This window comes from Myodes glareolus, chromosome 7 (assembly GCF_982192425.1).
Source record: "Myodes glareolus chromosome 7, mMyoGla1.1, whole genome shotgun sequence".
NCBI classification, from domain to species: Eukaryota; Metazoa; Chordata; class Mammalia; order Rodentia; family Cricetidae; genus Myodes; species Myodes glareolus.
The window spans coordinates 79,176,669-79,194,159 of NC_142032.1; positions in this window are offsets into that span (position 1 = coordinate 79,176,669).

Consider the following 17,491-nt stretch of genomic DNA (forward strand, 5'->3'; position numbering starts at 1 on the left):
ACACAGAAAAAAGAAATTGTACTGAAAGTTGCATGAGAGAAAATGCCAAAAATTATATGCAACAGACCACATCTAAAGAAAATGCATCATGCGATATTTAGGGCTCAAGAGAAGAATGAGCATAGCTGAGAAAATATAGAAATATAAAGGAAGTTATAATTACTGAAACACAAAGTACCACCAAGACCACAAACATTACTAATATTCAAAAGCACAGTGACTATAATGAAGATATACCTTTCAATAATAACTTTAAATATTAATGGTTCAAATTCTCTAATCAAAAGACTTAGGGTGTCTGAGTGGATCAAGAAACAAAATCCATTTATCTGTTGTCTACTAGACATACAGCTTAGCTTTAAAGATAGATATTGCCTTAGAGTGAACAAATGGACAAAGTACCCCAATCAAACGGAACCAGGAAGCAAGCAGCCATCGCTATTTTAATATCTAACAAAAATGTACTTCAAATTAAAACTTATGAGAAGAGATAAAGAGAGATACTTCATTCTAATTAAGGGAAGAGTTAACCAAGAAGGCAATATTATTCTAAACATATATGCACCAAACTTTGGGGCACCCAATTCCATAAAAAGTGCACTACTGAAATTAAAGACATGAATTAACATCAACTCATTAGAAGAGGTGATTCCAATGCCCTCCTTTCTTCAATGGTCAGGGCATCTGGAAAAAAGATAAACAGAGAAACATCAAAATTAGATGATCTCACATATCAAATGGACTAACAGATATCTACAGAATATCCCCCCCCAATAAAAAGCAAAGAATACATATTCTACTCAACAGCACCTTGAAGTTTCTCTAAATAGACCATATCCTGGGATTCAAAACAAATCTTAGCAAATTCAGAAAGATTGAAACAACTCTGTAATCCATTTGACCACATACAATAAAATTTAAAATCCACAACAAACATATATTTAAGTGTACAGACTTATGTAGATTAAACATTGCCTTCCTAAATGATGGAAGGATCAAAAAGGAAATGAAAGAAGAAATAAAAAAAAACCCTTGGAACTTTCTGGGCATAGTGGTGCACACCTTTGATCTCAGCCCTTGAGACAATGAAGAGGAGGCAGGTAGTCTGAGGCCAGCCTAGTTTACAGAGCATGTTTCAGGACAACCAGGGATACACAGAGAAACCCAATCTCCAAAGAACCAAGAACAAACAATGCCTGAAATCAAATAAACATGAAACCATAATACAATGAAACCTCTGGGATACATTAAAAGCAGTCCTTTGAGGGAAATTCATCATTCTAAGTGCCTACATTGAAAAAAAACAGAAAGAACAAAAATTGAATGGCTTAATGATGCAGCTCAAAAATTTGGAAAAACAAGAGCAAACAAAATCCAAACCACGAGATAGCAAGAAATAATAAACACCAGAGTCCAAATTAGTGAAATAGAAACAAAGAAAGCAATACTAAAACTCAATGAATTTAAGAGTTGATTCTTTGAGAAGATAAACAAGATTGACAGACAACTTTCCCAACTAATCAAAAGAAAGAGCGAGAGACAGGAGCCAAAGTAACAGTCAGAAATGAACAGGGTACATCAACACAGACACCATGAACTTCAGAATATTTAAAGGGAATACTTAAAAAACAGCCCCACACTCCATTAACTTAACAACATTAACTTCAACAATTTAAGTTGGAAAACCATAAAAAAATGGAGAACTGCCACTTTACCCAAGCCATCCTAAGTTCCCAGTACATTCTAGATGTTTATCTCTGCAACCACAGCTAAGAGTAGTTCTCAACTCTCATCAGAGAAGCTTGTCTGCAGCAGAAGCCACTGCAGAAAACCACAACAGATCAGAAGGCAGAGAACAGAACTCATGCGGTACCGAGGCCCGCCTGGTACATCTGTGGCACAATTCCTGCACCTCTGGCTCAGGGAGCATCATGGAAGAAGAAGTGGAAAGACGGTAAGAGCTAAAGGAACAGAAAGTTTTCTGACAGAGTTGTTTTTTTTTTTCCTAGAACCATCAAAGAGGCGCTGTGGTGGTGGTGCATGCCTTTAACCCCAGCAGAAAGCAGAGACAGGCAAATCTCTGTGAGTTTGAGGCCAGCCTGGTTTATAGAGCAAATTCCAGGACAGGCTCCAAAGCTACACAGAGAAAGCCTGTCTCAAAAATGAAAAAACAAAAACAAAAACAACAACAACAACAAAAAGGCTACACCAGTAAGGCCTCGACAAGACAACATGGCTGCCTAAGAAAGAACTGAACAGCACCACCACCAGCGGACATGCTCACATGCTAACATGGGAGGGGATAGCTAACCAGGCCTCAACCATAGGCAAAGAACTATGGGCAACTGGTGAATACTGGGAGCAGATGAAATAATCTTCCCCAGGGAAGGGTCCCCCAATTAGGTATCCAATTCCAAGTGCTCAGTCCTGAGATCATGTATATACAGTTAACATAGACTGAGTGTGTTAAATTATGTATATATGTATACATATATATTCATATATGTATATATATACAGATACATATGCATACATAAACAGCAATTAAAAGTTGAGAGAAAACAAGTGATTGCGTGGGAGTGGTTGATAGGAGGAAAGGGATGGGGAAATAATATCACTATACTTTCAAATATTAAAGCATACTATTCAAAAAGTTAATTCTACCAGGTGGTGATGGCACATGCCTTTAATCCCAACACTCAGAAGGCAAAGGCAGGTGGATCTCTTGAGTTTGAGGCCAGCCTGGTCTACAGAGTGAGTTCCAGGACAGCCAAAGTTACACAGAGAAAAAACTCTGCCTTGAAAAACCAAAACAACAACAGCAACAACGAACAAACAAAACAAAACAAAGCAAACATAAAGTCACCACCAACAAAACAACAAGCCCCTCAAAACTTCATCCTGCCAACTGCTGGCTTCTCCAGGACTCACTGACAGCATCCTCAATCCCTTGTGGGAAGTGTCCTTTGCTTTTGCTGACAGAGTGAGCTCCTCAGTTTCCCAGGGTTGGTCATCCAGCCTGTTTTCTTGCCTCAGTCCTGCAGCCTCTTGAGACTGGCTTTAGCCTGTAGCGTGTGGCCAGCTCTGCCCTCCTTGCAGCTCCCTGAGCAGTGTGCTCTCTGTGGTTTCATGTAAGATGGCTCTTCTGTTATAGCAGATGCCGCGCACTGTCTAGAGCAGGAGTGTAACCTGTCCCTTCAACTCCTTGTTTTAGTTTCATTTCTGCGGCTGTGATAAAACACGCTGACAAAATGCAACCGGGGGAGGGGACAGGCAGGAACATCTCCGAGTTCCAGGTCATACTCCCTCAGAGCAGGGAAGTCACGGTGCAGGAGCCTGAAGCAGCCAGCCACAAATGCATTTGCGTCTTTGTCTCTGATCTTGGCTCAGGATGTGAGATGATTCATTTTCTAATCCCCATCCTGATGTGCTCTAATCTGAAGTCATAAACTCCCCTAAGTTGCTTTTTGCTAGGGTGTTTTTTCATAGCAAGAGAAATGAGAAACTAGGTCGCCCCTTCCTAAGCAATAAGCAGGTTAGCTGGAGCTGCGGTACCGAGGCTCAGCCCATACCTGCAGGGATGGGAGTCTGTATCAGGAGCCTCTCTCCCTAGAGCGTTTCTGTCTCCTGGCTTCTTTCCTCTGGCTTCCTCTTTCTCTCACTGGAAGTGCCCTGAGATGATTGGCTGGCTCTCTGCCTGGGCAGACCTTTAACCCACACAGCTGTGGCCACTTAGCCTCAGCAGCAGCTCTGTCCTGCTGTGGTTCAGGACTCTGAACAAAATTTGCTCTGAGAATCATCAGGAACCCTTGGCAAATAGTTTTGGCCATGTAGACAAAACTGGAGGGGCTACATCCCAGCAGAGGCTGCTGGCTGCTGGAAAACCTGGGCCTCATCTTGGATATACTCTCGGGGACACTCACAGTATCCTGATGGACCCTTGGGAGTGGGAAGTTCTATGGGTGGCTCCTCTGTTCTAGTTGGAGGAAAGAGCCTGGGTTTCCAGTGCACAGTAAGGAACTAAAGCGACAGAACAGCGCTTCCCACCACGTCAGGTAGAAATGAAAGTTGCTGACTGTGGCACAGTGCCTAACAGGACAGTTCTGTAAGAGGGCTGGGAGGGACTGGTCACTGCCTGCCGCAGCTAGCATGCGGAAACCAGCAGGACAGCCAGGAGTCCCATCTCCTCCACTCTGTCTCTCTTTAACTCAGAAATCTTTCTATCCAAATAAAAGATAACCTGAATGAAACAGTAAGAGCAACAAAGGGAAGTTATTGTCCAAGTCTTGGCTTGCTCAACCTCTTTCTTCAGGCACAGCTGGATCCCCCTGCCCACCTCACTGACACAGGAAATAGTTTCTGATGTCCTCCCCTCCCCCCACCAGACTGGCTCTGTTTTCATAGTCTCTACATACATAGTGGCCATGTGACTGGAGCCTCCCATCCTTCCAAGTTCAAGTCTGTGCAACATTTGCATCTCAGACTGTGGCAGCCTCGCTGGCGGGCTGTTTTTCACCGTCAGCATTTTTATGGAGGCGATGTATTTCTTTCATCTCTTCATTGCATATTCTCAAAACTTCTATACATTAAAGATGTAACAAATCCACAGAAAGCTGGCATATCTCTTCCTATTGCTGCACACAAAGCCTATGTTCGGCCTTGATGGACACAACCTGGGGCGAACACTTAATCTTACAAGGGGATTTATTTGGGTTCTCCAGAAAGCTCAAAGTCACAGGCAATGTCCTGGAGTCAAGGAATGACCCCATTAAAAGGAGGACGAGGAGCAGATGGCTATGCTTTGATGTGCCGCAAGGTCCCAAGACCCACTCCTCCTTCACTGTGGTCTTTCTTTCCATTTCTCTCCTCCTCCTCTGAGTGTCTCTCAACAAAGATGTTGGTGGCCTCCTGCTTATGAGAAGCAGGGTGTGCCACTCCTCTGTCATCCATAAACAAAGTTATCTGTAAATTTGCCTCTGGTTACAGTGTGGTATTGTCTCATGTTCCAAGATATTTGTCTCTACTTTCCTGGAGTTTACAACTCCAGATTAGAGCACATCAGGATGGGGACTAGAAAATGAATCATCTCACATCCTGAGCCAAGATCAGAGACAAAGACGCAAATGCATTTGTGGCTGGCTGCTTCAGGCTCCTGCACCGTGACTTCCCTGCTCTGAGGGAGTATGACCTGGAACTCGGAGATGTTCCTGCCTGTCCCCTCCCCCGGTTGCATTTTGTCAGCGTGTTTTATCACAGCCGCAGAAATGAAACTAAAACAAGGAGTTGAAGGGACAGGTTACACTCCTGCTCTAGACAGTGCGCGGCATCTGCTATAACAGAAGAGCCATCTTACATGAAACCACAGAGAGCACACTGCTCAGGGAGCTGCAAGGAGGGCAGAGCTGGCCACACGCTACAGGCTAAAGCCAGTCTCAAGAGGCTGCAGGACTGAGGCAAGAAAACAGGCTGGATGACCAACCCTGGGAAACTGAGGAGCTCACTCTGTCAGCAAAAGCAAAGGACACTTCCCACAAGGGATTGAGGATGCTGTCAGTGAGTCCTGGAGAAGCCAGCAGTTGGCAGGATGAAGTTTTGAGGGGCTTGTTGTTTTGTTGGTGGTGACTTTATGTTTGCTTTGTTTTGTTTTGTTTGTTCGTTGTTGCTGTTGTTGTTTTGGTTTTTCAAGGCAGAGTTTTTTCTCTGTGTAACTTTGGCTGTCCTGGAACTCACTCTGTAGACCAGGCTGGCCTCAAACTCAAGAGATCCACCTGCTTTTGCCTTCTGAGCGCTGGGATTAAAGGCATGTGCCATCACCACCTGGTAGAATTAAAGTTTTTTATAGTATGCTTTAATATTTGATAGTATAGTGATATTATTTCCCCATCCCTTTCCTCCGATCAACCACTCCCATGCAATCACTTGCTTTCTCTCAACATCATGTCCTCTTTTCCTTTAATTACTGTTTATGTGTGCATATGTATCTCTCTCTATACATATATTCATATTTCTAAATACGTAATATAACACGCTCAGTCTAAACAATGTTACCTGTTTATACATGATCTCAGGACTGACCACTGGAATTGGATGATTAACTGGAGGACTCTTCCCTGGGGAAGATTATTTTATCTGTACCCAGCATTCACCAGTTACCCATAGTTCTTTGCCTATGGTTGAGGCCTGGTTAGCTATCCCCTCCCATGTTATCATGTGAGCACGTCTGCTGGTGGTGGTGCTGTTCAGTTCTTTCTTAGGCAGCCAGCCATGTTGTCTTGTTGAGGCCTTACTGGTACAGCCTTTTTTTTTTTTTTTAAATTTTTCGAGACATGCTTTCTCTGTGTAGCTTTGGAGCTGGTACTGAAATTCACTCTGTAGACCAGGCTGGTTGGCCTCAAACTCACAGAGATCTCCCTGTCTGTGTTTTCTGAGTGGTGGTGTTAAAGGCATGCACCGCCACCACCACCCAGTGCCTCTCTGGTGTGTCTAGGAGACAAAAAAATCTCACAGAAACTTTCTGTTTTTCTAGCTCTTACCGTCTTTCCACTTCTTCTTCCATGATGATCCCTGAGCCAGAGGTGCAGGAATTGTGCCACAGATGTACCAGGTGGGCCTCGGTACCGCATGAGTTCTGTTCTCTGCCTTTTGATCTGTTATGGTTTTCTGCAGTGGTCTCTACTGCAGACAAGTTTCACTGATGAGAGTTGGCTGTGGCTGTGTAGATAAATATCTAGAATGTACTTAGAACTTAGACTGATTTTAGTAAAATGAAAGTTCTCCATTTCTTTATGTTTTTCCGACTTAATGGAGTGCCGGGTTTGTTTTTTAAGTATTCCCTTTTAATATTCTGAATTTCATTGGTGTCCATGTTGATGTGGCTTATTCATTTCTGACTGTTTCTTTGGGTCCTCTCTCTCGCTCTCTCTTTTGATTAGTTGGGAAACTTGTCTGTCAATCTTGTTTATTTTCTCAAAGAACCAACTCTTAGATTCACTGAGTCTTAGTATTGCTTTCTTTGTTTCCATTTCCCTAATTTGGACTCTGGTGTTTATTATTTCTCGCAATCTCGTGGTTTGGGTTTTGTTTGCTCTTGGTTTTCCAAATTTTTGAGCTGCATCATTAAGCCATTCATTTTTGTTCTTTCTGGATTTTCAATGTAGGCACTTAGAATGATAAATTTCCCTCAAAGGACTGCTCTTAATGTATCCCAGAGGTTTCACTGTATTATGGCTTCATACTTATTAGATTTCAGGCATTGTTTGTTTGTTATTGTTTTTGTCGAGACAGGGTTTCTCTGTGTATCCCTGGCTGTCCGGAAACATGCTCTCTAAACTAGGTTGACCTCAGACTCAGTGATCTGTCCGCCTCTGCTTCTCAAGTGCTAAGATCAAAGATGTGTGCCTCAATGTTAAAAGAGTGCCAAGAGATTTTTAAAATTTCTTCCTTCACTTTCTTTTGATCATTTCATCATTTACTTCTCCTTCCCTGTGATCTTTCTTCCCATATCTCTCTTCCTCCAAGTGTTTCTCAACAAAGATGTTGGTGGCCTCCTGCTCAGGAGATGCAGGGTGTTCCACTTGTCTGTCATCTGTGAACAAAATTATCTGCCAAGTTGCCTCTGGTTACAGTGTGCTATTTTCTCATGTTCCAAGATAGTTGCCTCTACTTTCCTGCCCTCTTTTCCTTATGTAAATGTGGGAGTGGAGCCTGTACACTCTCTGGAAGCCTGAGGTGGTCAGAAGACAATGCAGGAGTTGGTTCTCTCCTTTTACCACGAAGGCCCTGGGGACAAACTCAGGGGTCCGCCATGACTGTAAGTACCTCTTGTAGCTTGAGTAATGATGGTCCCTGCTCATATATCTGAATCATTGGTCATCAGGGAGTGGCACTACTTGCGAGGAATTAGGAAATGTGGCCTTGGTGGACAAAGTGTATTAGGGGGGCAGACTTCGGGGTTTCAAAAGCCCAAACCAGACCCAGATCTCTCTTTCTCTGTCTCTCTCTGTGTGTCTCTGTCTCTGTCTCTGTCTCTGTCTCTGTCTCTGTCTCTCTCTCTGTGCGTGTGTTTGTGTGCGTGTGTGTAGAGATCTCAGCTACTTCTCTAGCCCATGTCTGCCCATGTGTCACCATGCTCCCTGCTATGATGACAATGGACTGAACCTCGGAAGCTGTAGGCCAGCTCTAATGAAATGCTTTCCTTTGTAAGAGTTGCTGGGGTCATTGTGTCTCTTCACAGCAGTAGAACACTGACTAAGACAGTAACCTATGTGTAGAGCATCTCTGTTGCCTTTCCTGCCTCTTGCCATGACCCCTCTGCAGCAGCACACCCTTGAAATATTTGCTGCTGTTTCCCCAGGTTAGTGTATTGCCCCAGATCGGGCAGAAACACATTTAGCCCTGAATGATAGATGGCTCTAGGAGCAGTTAAATCATAAGAAGTCCCACTGCTTCCCTACAGTGCTCTCCGGAGACCACAAGGTCACCAAGGATGCCATTAAAGACTAGGACTTTTTCTTTTTCTGCTCAATCTCTCATTGAGTGTCCACTTAGCTGGAGTCCCAGACTTTAGCCAGGGCCTTGATGCATTTAAGATGTGGAGGGGACACTGGTAAGGAGAACATTACCGTCTCTTTCTATCATCTCCCTTCAACTGGTAAAGCAAGAATCTTTCAAAATCCCATCAGAGAAACTGGGTTGCACAGCCTTCCCTAGCTGAGAGGAACTGAGGGGTGATGACCACCATTTACTGCCCTTCTCTGCTCCCCAAGCTCTGACTGCTATTTTTGCATGGATGCTGTAGATTTTACATCAGCCATTTCCTTGGAGAAGGTGGAGGCCAGAGCCTGGTATAAGGTGGTCTGTGGGTACCACACACCCGGGTTCCTCCTCCCTCAAGGTGTTCTCCTTCCAGGTGTTTTTCCTCCGAGGATGAAACAGACATAACAAAATAGTTATGCCCCTCTTCTACACCCTACTATTCTGGGGACAGTTGATTCTTCCTGGCAGGTCCTCACAACCTGCACGCTGTATTTTCCTTTACGTTTATTTCTCTTTGTGTGTGCGTGAGTATGCATGTATGGCAAGTGGTCGGGGGACAAGCTGAAGAAGTTTGTCCTTTCCTTCCACTCTGTGGGTCGTGGGGTTCAAACCCAGGTCATCAGGTTTAGTGGCAAGCTCCTTTAACTCATTGTGCCATCTTGCTGACCCTCTTTCCAAGGTTTTTTGTTATGGGATTCTGCACACTCTTCCAAAGTGACTCCTCCCACCCCTTTAAGTTAAGTTGGAGACTGGCCATGAACTTGCTTTGGCCAATGACATGGAGTGGGGAGGCAGATGCTCTATCCTGGTGTCAGCCATGGAGGTCTTTCCATGCCCCTGATTGCCCCTGGCCCTGGGCCCCCACTATGAGAAGGGCATGTGTAAGGTAGGCTCAGAACACTCAAACATAGAGCTTCCCTGAGTCATGTATAACCTGAGAGGAGCACAGCTGTCCGCCTCTTATAACAGAGATGACACCTATGCAGCCCAGGTCAGTGCGCTATAGCTACCTTCATACCCTGTAGACCCACAGGCATGCAGACAATGTTTTCTGTTTCAAGCTGATGTGTTTAAAGCTTATCATTAGGACATCCTGCTGTAGGACATTTGTACACTTGTGTGAAGGTGTTTTGTTGTGATTGGTGTAACGAAAAGCTGAATGAATGGCCAAGAGCTAGGCAGGAGGTATAGGCGGGACTTCTGGGGAAAGAAAGGGAGAGGAGGAGGAATCTAGAGGCTTGGAAGATGCTAGGGGACATGGAAGAGGCAGAAGGATTGGTACATGGCAGAATGTAGATTCATAGAAACTGGTTAATTTAAGTTAGAAGAGCTAGTTAGGAACAAGTCAAAGCTATAGGTTGAGCCTTCATAATTTAATAAGTCTCTGTGTTATTATTTTCAGGCTGGTGGCTGATGAAACAGTACCAGTACAGCATCCACTGAAGTACATTCTGTGATCCAACTGCAGAAGCATCTTTTTGTTCCTACCTCATCTGATATCTCCTCTCCCTGACTACATAATCGAAGCACCATGTTCTTTATGGGATCAATGCTAGGTTGTAAGAGACAGTGCTGGCCCTCCCCTGGGCCTGTGAAGTCCTGGATGTGCATCTGCTCTTATCTCTCCGTGCTACCAGGCTCTTTCCAGACCCACCTTCGGAGGAAGGACTGTGATGGCCTGTTGCCTCTGCCGCCCCTGTATTCTGGCATGGCAGAAGGCCTTGCAAAGGAGGGAATTAATATGTGCCAAATACCAGCTTTGGGCTGATTGGGTTCTAGGCTGCAAAGCAAGGGGACAAAAGTCTGGAGGTTAAGGACAGAGGCGGGAGAGGAGCAGAGAATCTATCATCAGTCTCAGCATGGTCCAAGGGCCTGATCCTGCCTGCAGCAAAAGGATTCGGTGAGACTCCAGCAGGCACCCCTCCGTGGAGAATGAGGGATGCTAAAAGCTTAGGCTGTGTTCAAGGTGGAATGAGATTTCTTCCCCTGGAGCCATAAAGGGACAAGTTTGATCCTCTTGGGGACAGAGTGATTTAAGTCTAATTGCAGGGAGAGACTCAGGGTCGGGCTGCTGGCCCTGGGGAATCCTCTTTCTAAGTGTGATTTGGAACCTTGGAAATAATTTGTCTGCGAGCCCTAGAAGGAATCCCTGGCCTATGCCAGAGAGGGAGGCTAGCAGAGTGCAAGGTGAAGGATGGTTATCAGAAGCTGTGTGAAGCCCAGATGAGCGTGGCTGAAATTGCTTAAACCTCTTTCACAAAATGGAGCTAAGCACTTTCTAGCAGAAAGTGAGGGAGACTGTGGAATAAAGGATGGTCCCCTTCCTCTCCCCTCCCTTTCCTATGTCCTTTCTTTCCTGTCAAAGTCTCACTATATAGCTCATGCTAGCCTCAAACTCACCACATTCAGCTACACATGGACTTTTTACTCCACTATTTTTTCCAACATAAGGCCTGGCCTTGTATCTTTAGGCATGAGTTATGTATTCCTTGGCAATGGAGTGGTTTCCTAAGAGCTTCTTTGTGAGAGAGGGCAGGGAAAAGATCTATTCCCTCGGCTTCTTTTTCCTCCTCCTCTTCGTCACATTCTGCCTTCCAGATGAAGGGTGAGATCAAGTGCACACAGGCCTTTGCCCTTCCCCCTTTCCAGGGGAGCCAGGGTGCAGGTGTTTGCCCTTCTCCCTTTCCAGGGGAGCTAGGGTGCAGGTGTTTGCCCTTCCCCCTTTCCAGGGGAGCCAGGGTGCAGGTTGCCCCTTTCTCCCTCTCGGCCTCCGCACTGATCTCATCTTGCAGCGATGCTCACGGTGTGATTTATTTCATTCTCTCCGTCCACTGAGTCTGCTTCAGCTCCTGAGCTGCCGCCAAGCCAGGGAAGGGAGCAAAGTGTGAAGACACCGAGAGCGGAATACTTTTCTCTTGCAAGTGAGTTTCCCTCTCAGGAAGGAATGAAAGAGGGATCCTGAGGCCGGAGCATCTCCTCTGCTCCATCAGTCCCCAAATCATAATCATAAAAAATTAAAACCCAGTTAAGGAGAACCCACAGCTGTCATTACAGCTTGGCAGCGGATGGGGATCTTGATCAAATCTTTTATGCAATTTCACAGCTTCTACAGGAACTCACCAAGCTCGCTCTGATCATCTTTGTGCCACGAAGACTGGCTTCTCTCAGCCCAACTCACCCCTCCCGAACTAATTTCATCTTTTGATCTAAGCTCATGTCATGCTATTTAAGGGCAATGCATGGTGGCTTCAGAGCCAGTAGCCTGGGCTCCCATCAGGCCCAGCCCACACCAACCTCTTCCCGACCTCCAAACCGAGGCCTGGCCAGGGAGGTTCCTGCTGTGGTTTGGATGTAAATATTCCCCAAGGCCTAGAGCTGAAGCCTTGCCTGTCTGCCTACTGTTCCAATTGGAGAGTTGGAACCTTTAAGAGGTGGAGCTTAGAGGGCGGAAGTTAGGCCATTGGCATTTGAGACTCTAGTGTCCCTCTGGAGTTCCCCTAGTTTTTCTCTGTTTCCTGGCTGCTTCTCTCAGGGAAATATTCCAGCATGGTGTGCTAAGCAACAGGGTCAAGCAGCCATGAACTGAAATCTCTCACATTCGTAGCCCAAATTAATTTTTTCTTCTTTGAAATTCCTTACCTCAGGCATGTTATCACAGTCACAGAAAGCTGAATAACACAGTGCCCTGTGTTGCTCTCGACCTCTGAGGCACAGGGACGCTGCCCGATAATGTCTAACATTACAGGGCTGGCCAGACTCAGAGCCTCTGGCAAAAATGACGAAGCTAAAAGAACAAATACCTTCGGATAGCCTGTAGCCTAACAGGAGGAAGGCCCCACGGGGACTTTGGCTTGACGGTGAAAGCAAGTAGCGTCTCTATAGTAGATAATAACCCTGGGAAATAATTACTCGGAGCCAATCAACGCCTTGGTGATGCTGAGAATGCTTCATGGGAGCTAGCTGATGGGATCCTTCTACTTTAAACACAACATCTAAATACCGCTGGATAATTTAAAGGATTTAATTTATTTCATGGGCGGGATGAAATACCCAGGAAGGCCAGAACTGAGCACTGAGCATCCAGCTTTCACTGTAGGCTGTACCCTCTGTGCCTTGTCCAGACAGCACTCCCATGAACTGTCTGGACTTGCCGTGGTGCCACCTTATCACGCTCACGTGTTTTCATGAAGGTTCTTCAGCCCCTGTCAGTTTGTTGGTCTGGGCTCCGCACCTTGCCCACTGCGGGCAAGAGCAGCTGAAGAATGCCCTGGTCCATTTCAGGGGGACAGTAGGTAGATCCTAGATCCGAGTGCAGTCATCTTCTGCCAGGAGTTCTGCTTTGCATATTGGACGGGGGACGGGGGGGAGGGGCTGGCGTCTACCCGGGACAGAGTCAGTCTGCTCGCTCACCATGACTTCCACTTTAAAGGGAGATCTTTCCCACCAGGACCCAGTGGTGGACCCAGGGAAAGTAGGTGCTTCTCCCAAACTCACACAGCTGGGAGCAGCCCAGTCTGAGTTCGAACCTGGCTGGGCCAGACGTTGGCGACCAGCTCTGTTTCCAATCCCACGCTGTTCCTTTCCTTCTTATTAGGCGCACAGTGCAAGAAAGGACTCTAGCTCCCCATAACTCAGGACACACTTGACACCATAATCTCCCGAAGACACCATCCATAAAGGAGCAGTGACAGACAGGCTACCCTGGTGATGGGCATGAGGCCCAATCCGTCTGATCCAGCATTGTCATTATGCATGCTGTATCTCTATTATCTCTCCCATAAGACATATTTACAATGTTATTAAAAGGGAGATGTGGGGATATATTATCTTCCTTACATGCGGTGTATATTATCCAGCCGTGCCCTGTCACGTCTGGATGCCAGCAGACACAGCTGACCCTGGTGTAGAGGCTGGAGAGAAGCCACCTCTCCTAGTTGCGAAACAGCTGGGGAAGAGGTGTAAACCTGCTCCAGGGTCCAGCAGGGTCTGGCACACCAAGTTTTCACAGTACATTTTCAGTGCGGTGGTGTTGGTTGTCAGCTTGACAGAATCTATAATCACTTGGGAGGTGGGCTTCTGGGCATGTCTGTTGCGGGGTGTTATCTTAATTATGATGTCCGTTTGTGCGGGAAGACCCATCTTAGTTGTGGGTGGGGCCATTTCCTAAGCAGGGGGTCTTGGGTTGCATAAATGGGGAAAGTAGGCAGGAGACCAGTGAGCCATGGCTCTGTTTTCTGATTGTTGGTGCAATGTGACCAGGACTTCAGACTCCTGCTGCTGTGGTTTCCCATACCTGGGCTATCCCTTGAGCTGTGAGCCAGAATGAACCCTCACACCCTAAGGCTGCTTTTGTCAGAGCCGTTTAGCCCAGGGTAGGAAAAGCATTAGTTTGCCAGACAGACCACTTCAGTGGTGGGAGGGGCTATCACTGTCCCTACCCCCATTGCTCAGATGAGGAAACTGAGGAGAGCCGCGTTTGCTCTCACTCCTTCTTCCATGGCTGGTGGAGGCAAGACTGGAACCCAGAACTTCTGTCTTCCAATTGTTTGAGATCTCTGTATTGCAGGTTGCGTTTGCTGAGCATCATGAATTCACGCATGCATCCATTGACTGATTCAATACACATGTCAGTGAACATTCTCTGGGAGTTGTGCCCGGAGCTGTGCCTGGGCTCTGCCATCACAGGGCCCAGAACAGAGTTTTTTGTCAAGAGGTGGGGCAAGTCTGCAGAGAACATAGGTAGGTTGTCACAGTGGGGCATCTGGGGAGGGGGTTGTGCCATGATGAGCAGGACACCAGCCTCTGCCATACAGTCATGATCTCCCAATGCCAACAGTGCTGAAGCTGAGATACCTTGACCACCGCTGATCCGATGGCCACACTCAGGAGGCTGAAGTTGTGAACGGGAAAAACTACCTGGATCAGGGAATGAGTCAAGGCAGCAGCCAGGCTGTTCTCAGTGCCTGCTACTTCTAACCCAGCCCTTTAAACGAGCCCGTGAGTTGTCATCGTCTGCCTTCTGCAGGAGGGAACTAAGGCTCAGAGAGGGCAAATACCTTGTTCAGAATCACACAGCAGAAAGGGGCTGCTCTGAGATTTGAACCTAGGTTGTTTGAACTCATCCTTTGGCCATTGGGCCACGTCATCTCCATGTGAGACTTGTTACGTTTAGTGGGATTTAGGGAGAGCCTTGTGATGGGGCAGGAACACATGGTGTGGAATTTGAGGAATTCTATGTTGTGTTGGTGGGCGCACAAAGGCAGGAGACCACATTTGGGAAACAGATTAAGAGAATGAGTTAGACAAACAGAAAGAAGCCGGGTTGAACTTTGGACCTTTGTGGTCGCCACAATGTGTATGCAGCCCTACTGTGATTGTGTGTGCAAAGACTAGGACACGCCTGTGAACTATTCAGGAGGTCAAGGCTTCAATCTATGAGGATAAACTGGGCCCTAGGATGGGTCATGGGCAATGAATTCCTCACCCCTGGAGCCTGGCCCAAAGATTCTTTATGAAACACCTTTGGGGGCAGGGTGGGGAAGGGCCACTGGCTTCACCCAATACTCCTTGGTCCCAGAGGCCCGTTCCTGCCCTGGTCTGGGCTGTAAGGCACATCACTCCCTTCAGCGGGCTGACAGCTCTCTGTTTGTGCTTTCAGATAATCTAACTCACAGATAATTAACGTCAGTCTGCTGTCACCGCGCCCTGGCTAACCACAGTGTGTGGGCGTCGGCCAGCCAGCCGGTCGATGAACAGCCCCGGGATCTGTCAGAGGCAGGAAAGGGCGCGTCACCTGCCAAGTTGCTTGAGCATGCCGAGGACCTTAGCACATGCCTCTCTACTTCAGAGGCGCAGACAGTCTCCATCCCAGAGGTGACAATGTCCAAGGTCACAGAGGCAGCTCTGGGGACCAAGCTGGGTAGAAAGAAGAGAGAAGAGAGGAGAGGCTCCTGTCCGGTGGGTGTGGGCATTTGCTCTGCCTTGCCTCACCCATGCGCACATACCATTTAGTTCAAGTCTTAACTCATGTTTCTCAGCTATATTCAAATTCCTGGTGGATCAGATCTCTTGCATCTGCCTGAGGTTCTCTCTGCTGCCGGTTACCCCGAAAGCCTAGCGGCTCCCCACACAGCTCAGTCTTGACCACGCTGCTTCTGTCTTAGTCACCATCTCTTTGCCCGACTCTTCCTCTGATATGCATGGCCGCTCTCCACAGGATCCTGGGTGCTTTAGCACGTGCTTTAACGATCTGGTTTCCAAGGAGCTCTCCTCTGCTCTGGGTCCCTGCAGCACACTGCACAGACCCTGGGGACAGCCACTCCTCACAGTCTCTTCTTCCTTCTGCCACCCTCACCTGGGTGCTCAGTCCACACAGGGTTTGAGGCACAGGATGGAAGAGGGATGTAAAGTAGGCATTCATTTCCCTGTGGCCAAGTCTCCTCAAGAACAGGTTGACTAATACGGTCAGGGAAGGCCACCCAGTAATGTCTAAAGCCAGACATCAGGTCATCAGTCCCAGCATTCTGCTGTCAGACTCTTGAGAACTCCTCTGTGGTGGAGGATGGGTGACCGGAGTCTGTGGCAGTGGCAGCCCTGCACACCCCAGAAATTACCCAGTGAGGGTCTGACTAGCCTATGGGTTCCTCAGCATCCAGGCACCAGTCTTGCCAACTAACCACTCAAGCACATGTGGAGGTCAGGGGACAATTCGTAGGAGCTGGTTCTCTCCTACCGTGTGGATTTCCAGCACAAAACTTAGGTCTTTAGGCATGGTGGCGGACTCCTCTATCCTCTGAGTCTCTTGATTAGCTCAAGTCACGTTCTGACCAAGATCACTTGGGAGACTCCAGGGGCTGTGAGTGATGTGCTCACTTGTGAGGGAGTTCTGCTGAAGCGTCCACAGAAATTTTCCAGGCACCGGTGTGTGTGGGTCTGAGGTTGGTTGAATCAATCCAGGGAGTGAGAGCAGCAAGAGGGCAAAGGTCAGAGATGAATTCCTGAAATTACAAAAGCCCTCCCCTCCCATCCTCCTTCCTCCACCCTTTCCTTTCCTCTCTGTGTCCCTCTCTCATTTATTTTGCTTACTGAGTGGGTGATACATTTACAAAGTTAAAACATTTTGAGGGAACACCAAATGCATAAGGAATAAGTGCCTTCCGGTCCCACCTACCCTCCCTCTTTTTCTCCCTCCCTTCTTGTTCTCGAACCCACTCACTCACTTCCACGGTCTTCCTAGCTCCCTCCAGGCATTCTTTGTACTCTTTGTGCAAACACTGCATATATGAGAGTCATGCTAAGTTCATTGTTCTGAAAAACACTGAAAATTTGATGCAGTGGCAGCTGAGGTCTAGAGATGGGGGAAACAGAGGGCTTGGGATTAGGTTATGCAGGGTGTTTCAGGGGCATTGGACACCACACTTAGGGCCTTCTGACAATTGAGCATATTTTAAGTCATTTCTCAAATTGTCTTCAAGTCACGGTACTTTCAAGGGAACTTTGTGCCCAGGTAGAATCACTGGAGCTGTGTGACAGCTGCCCCGTTCTATGCCCCACCAACAATTAAGAAAAATGAACTCCCAGCAGAGGTAGGCACCCCAAATCTGTGTCTCTGTGTCACATGGCCAATTAGCTGCCTCTGCTGTTTCCTCCTTAATTTATTTTCTGGAAAGCATTCTGTGACTTAGAACAGTGCCCTCCCTTTGTCAGCAGCCGGTCCTCAGAACCAAATTGCTGCCTAAAAATAATGTATTTTTATTAAAAACTATTTTAAGTTGGTGCCTATTTTCAAGATAGATTCACATATGGATAAGCATCCAGTATTGCTTGTTATAGATAAGTGATGAATTATTTTAATCAGAAATGGATTTAACAGAATTGCAAAAATAAATTTGGGAGATTTTTCACAATCTGGTTGTCTTTTCTGATTCTTCATATTTATATTTAGTATTCAATGAAG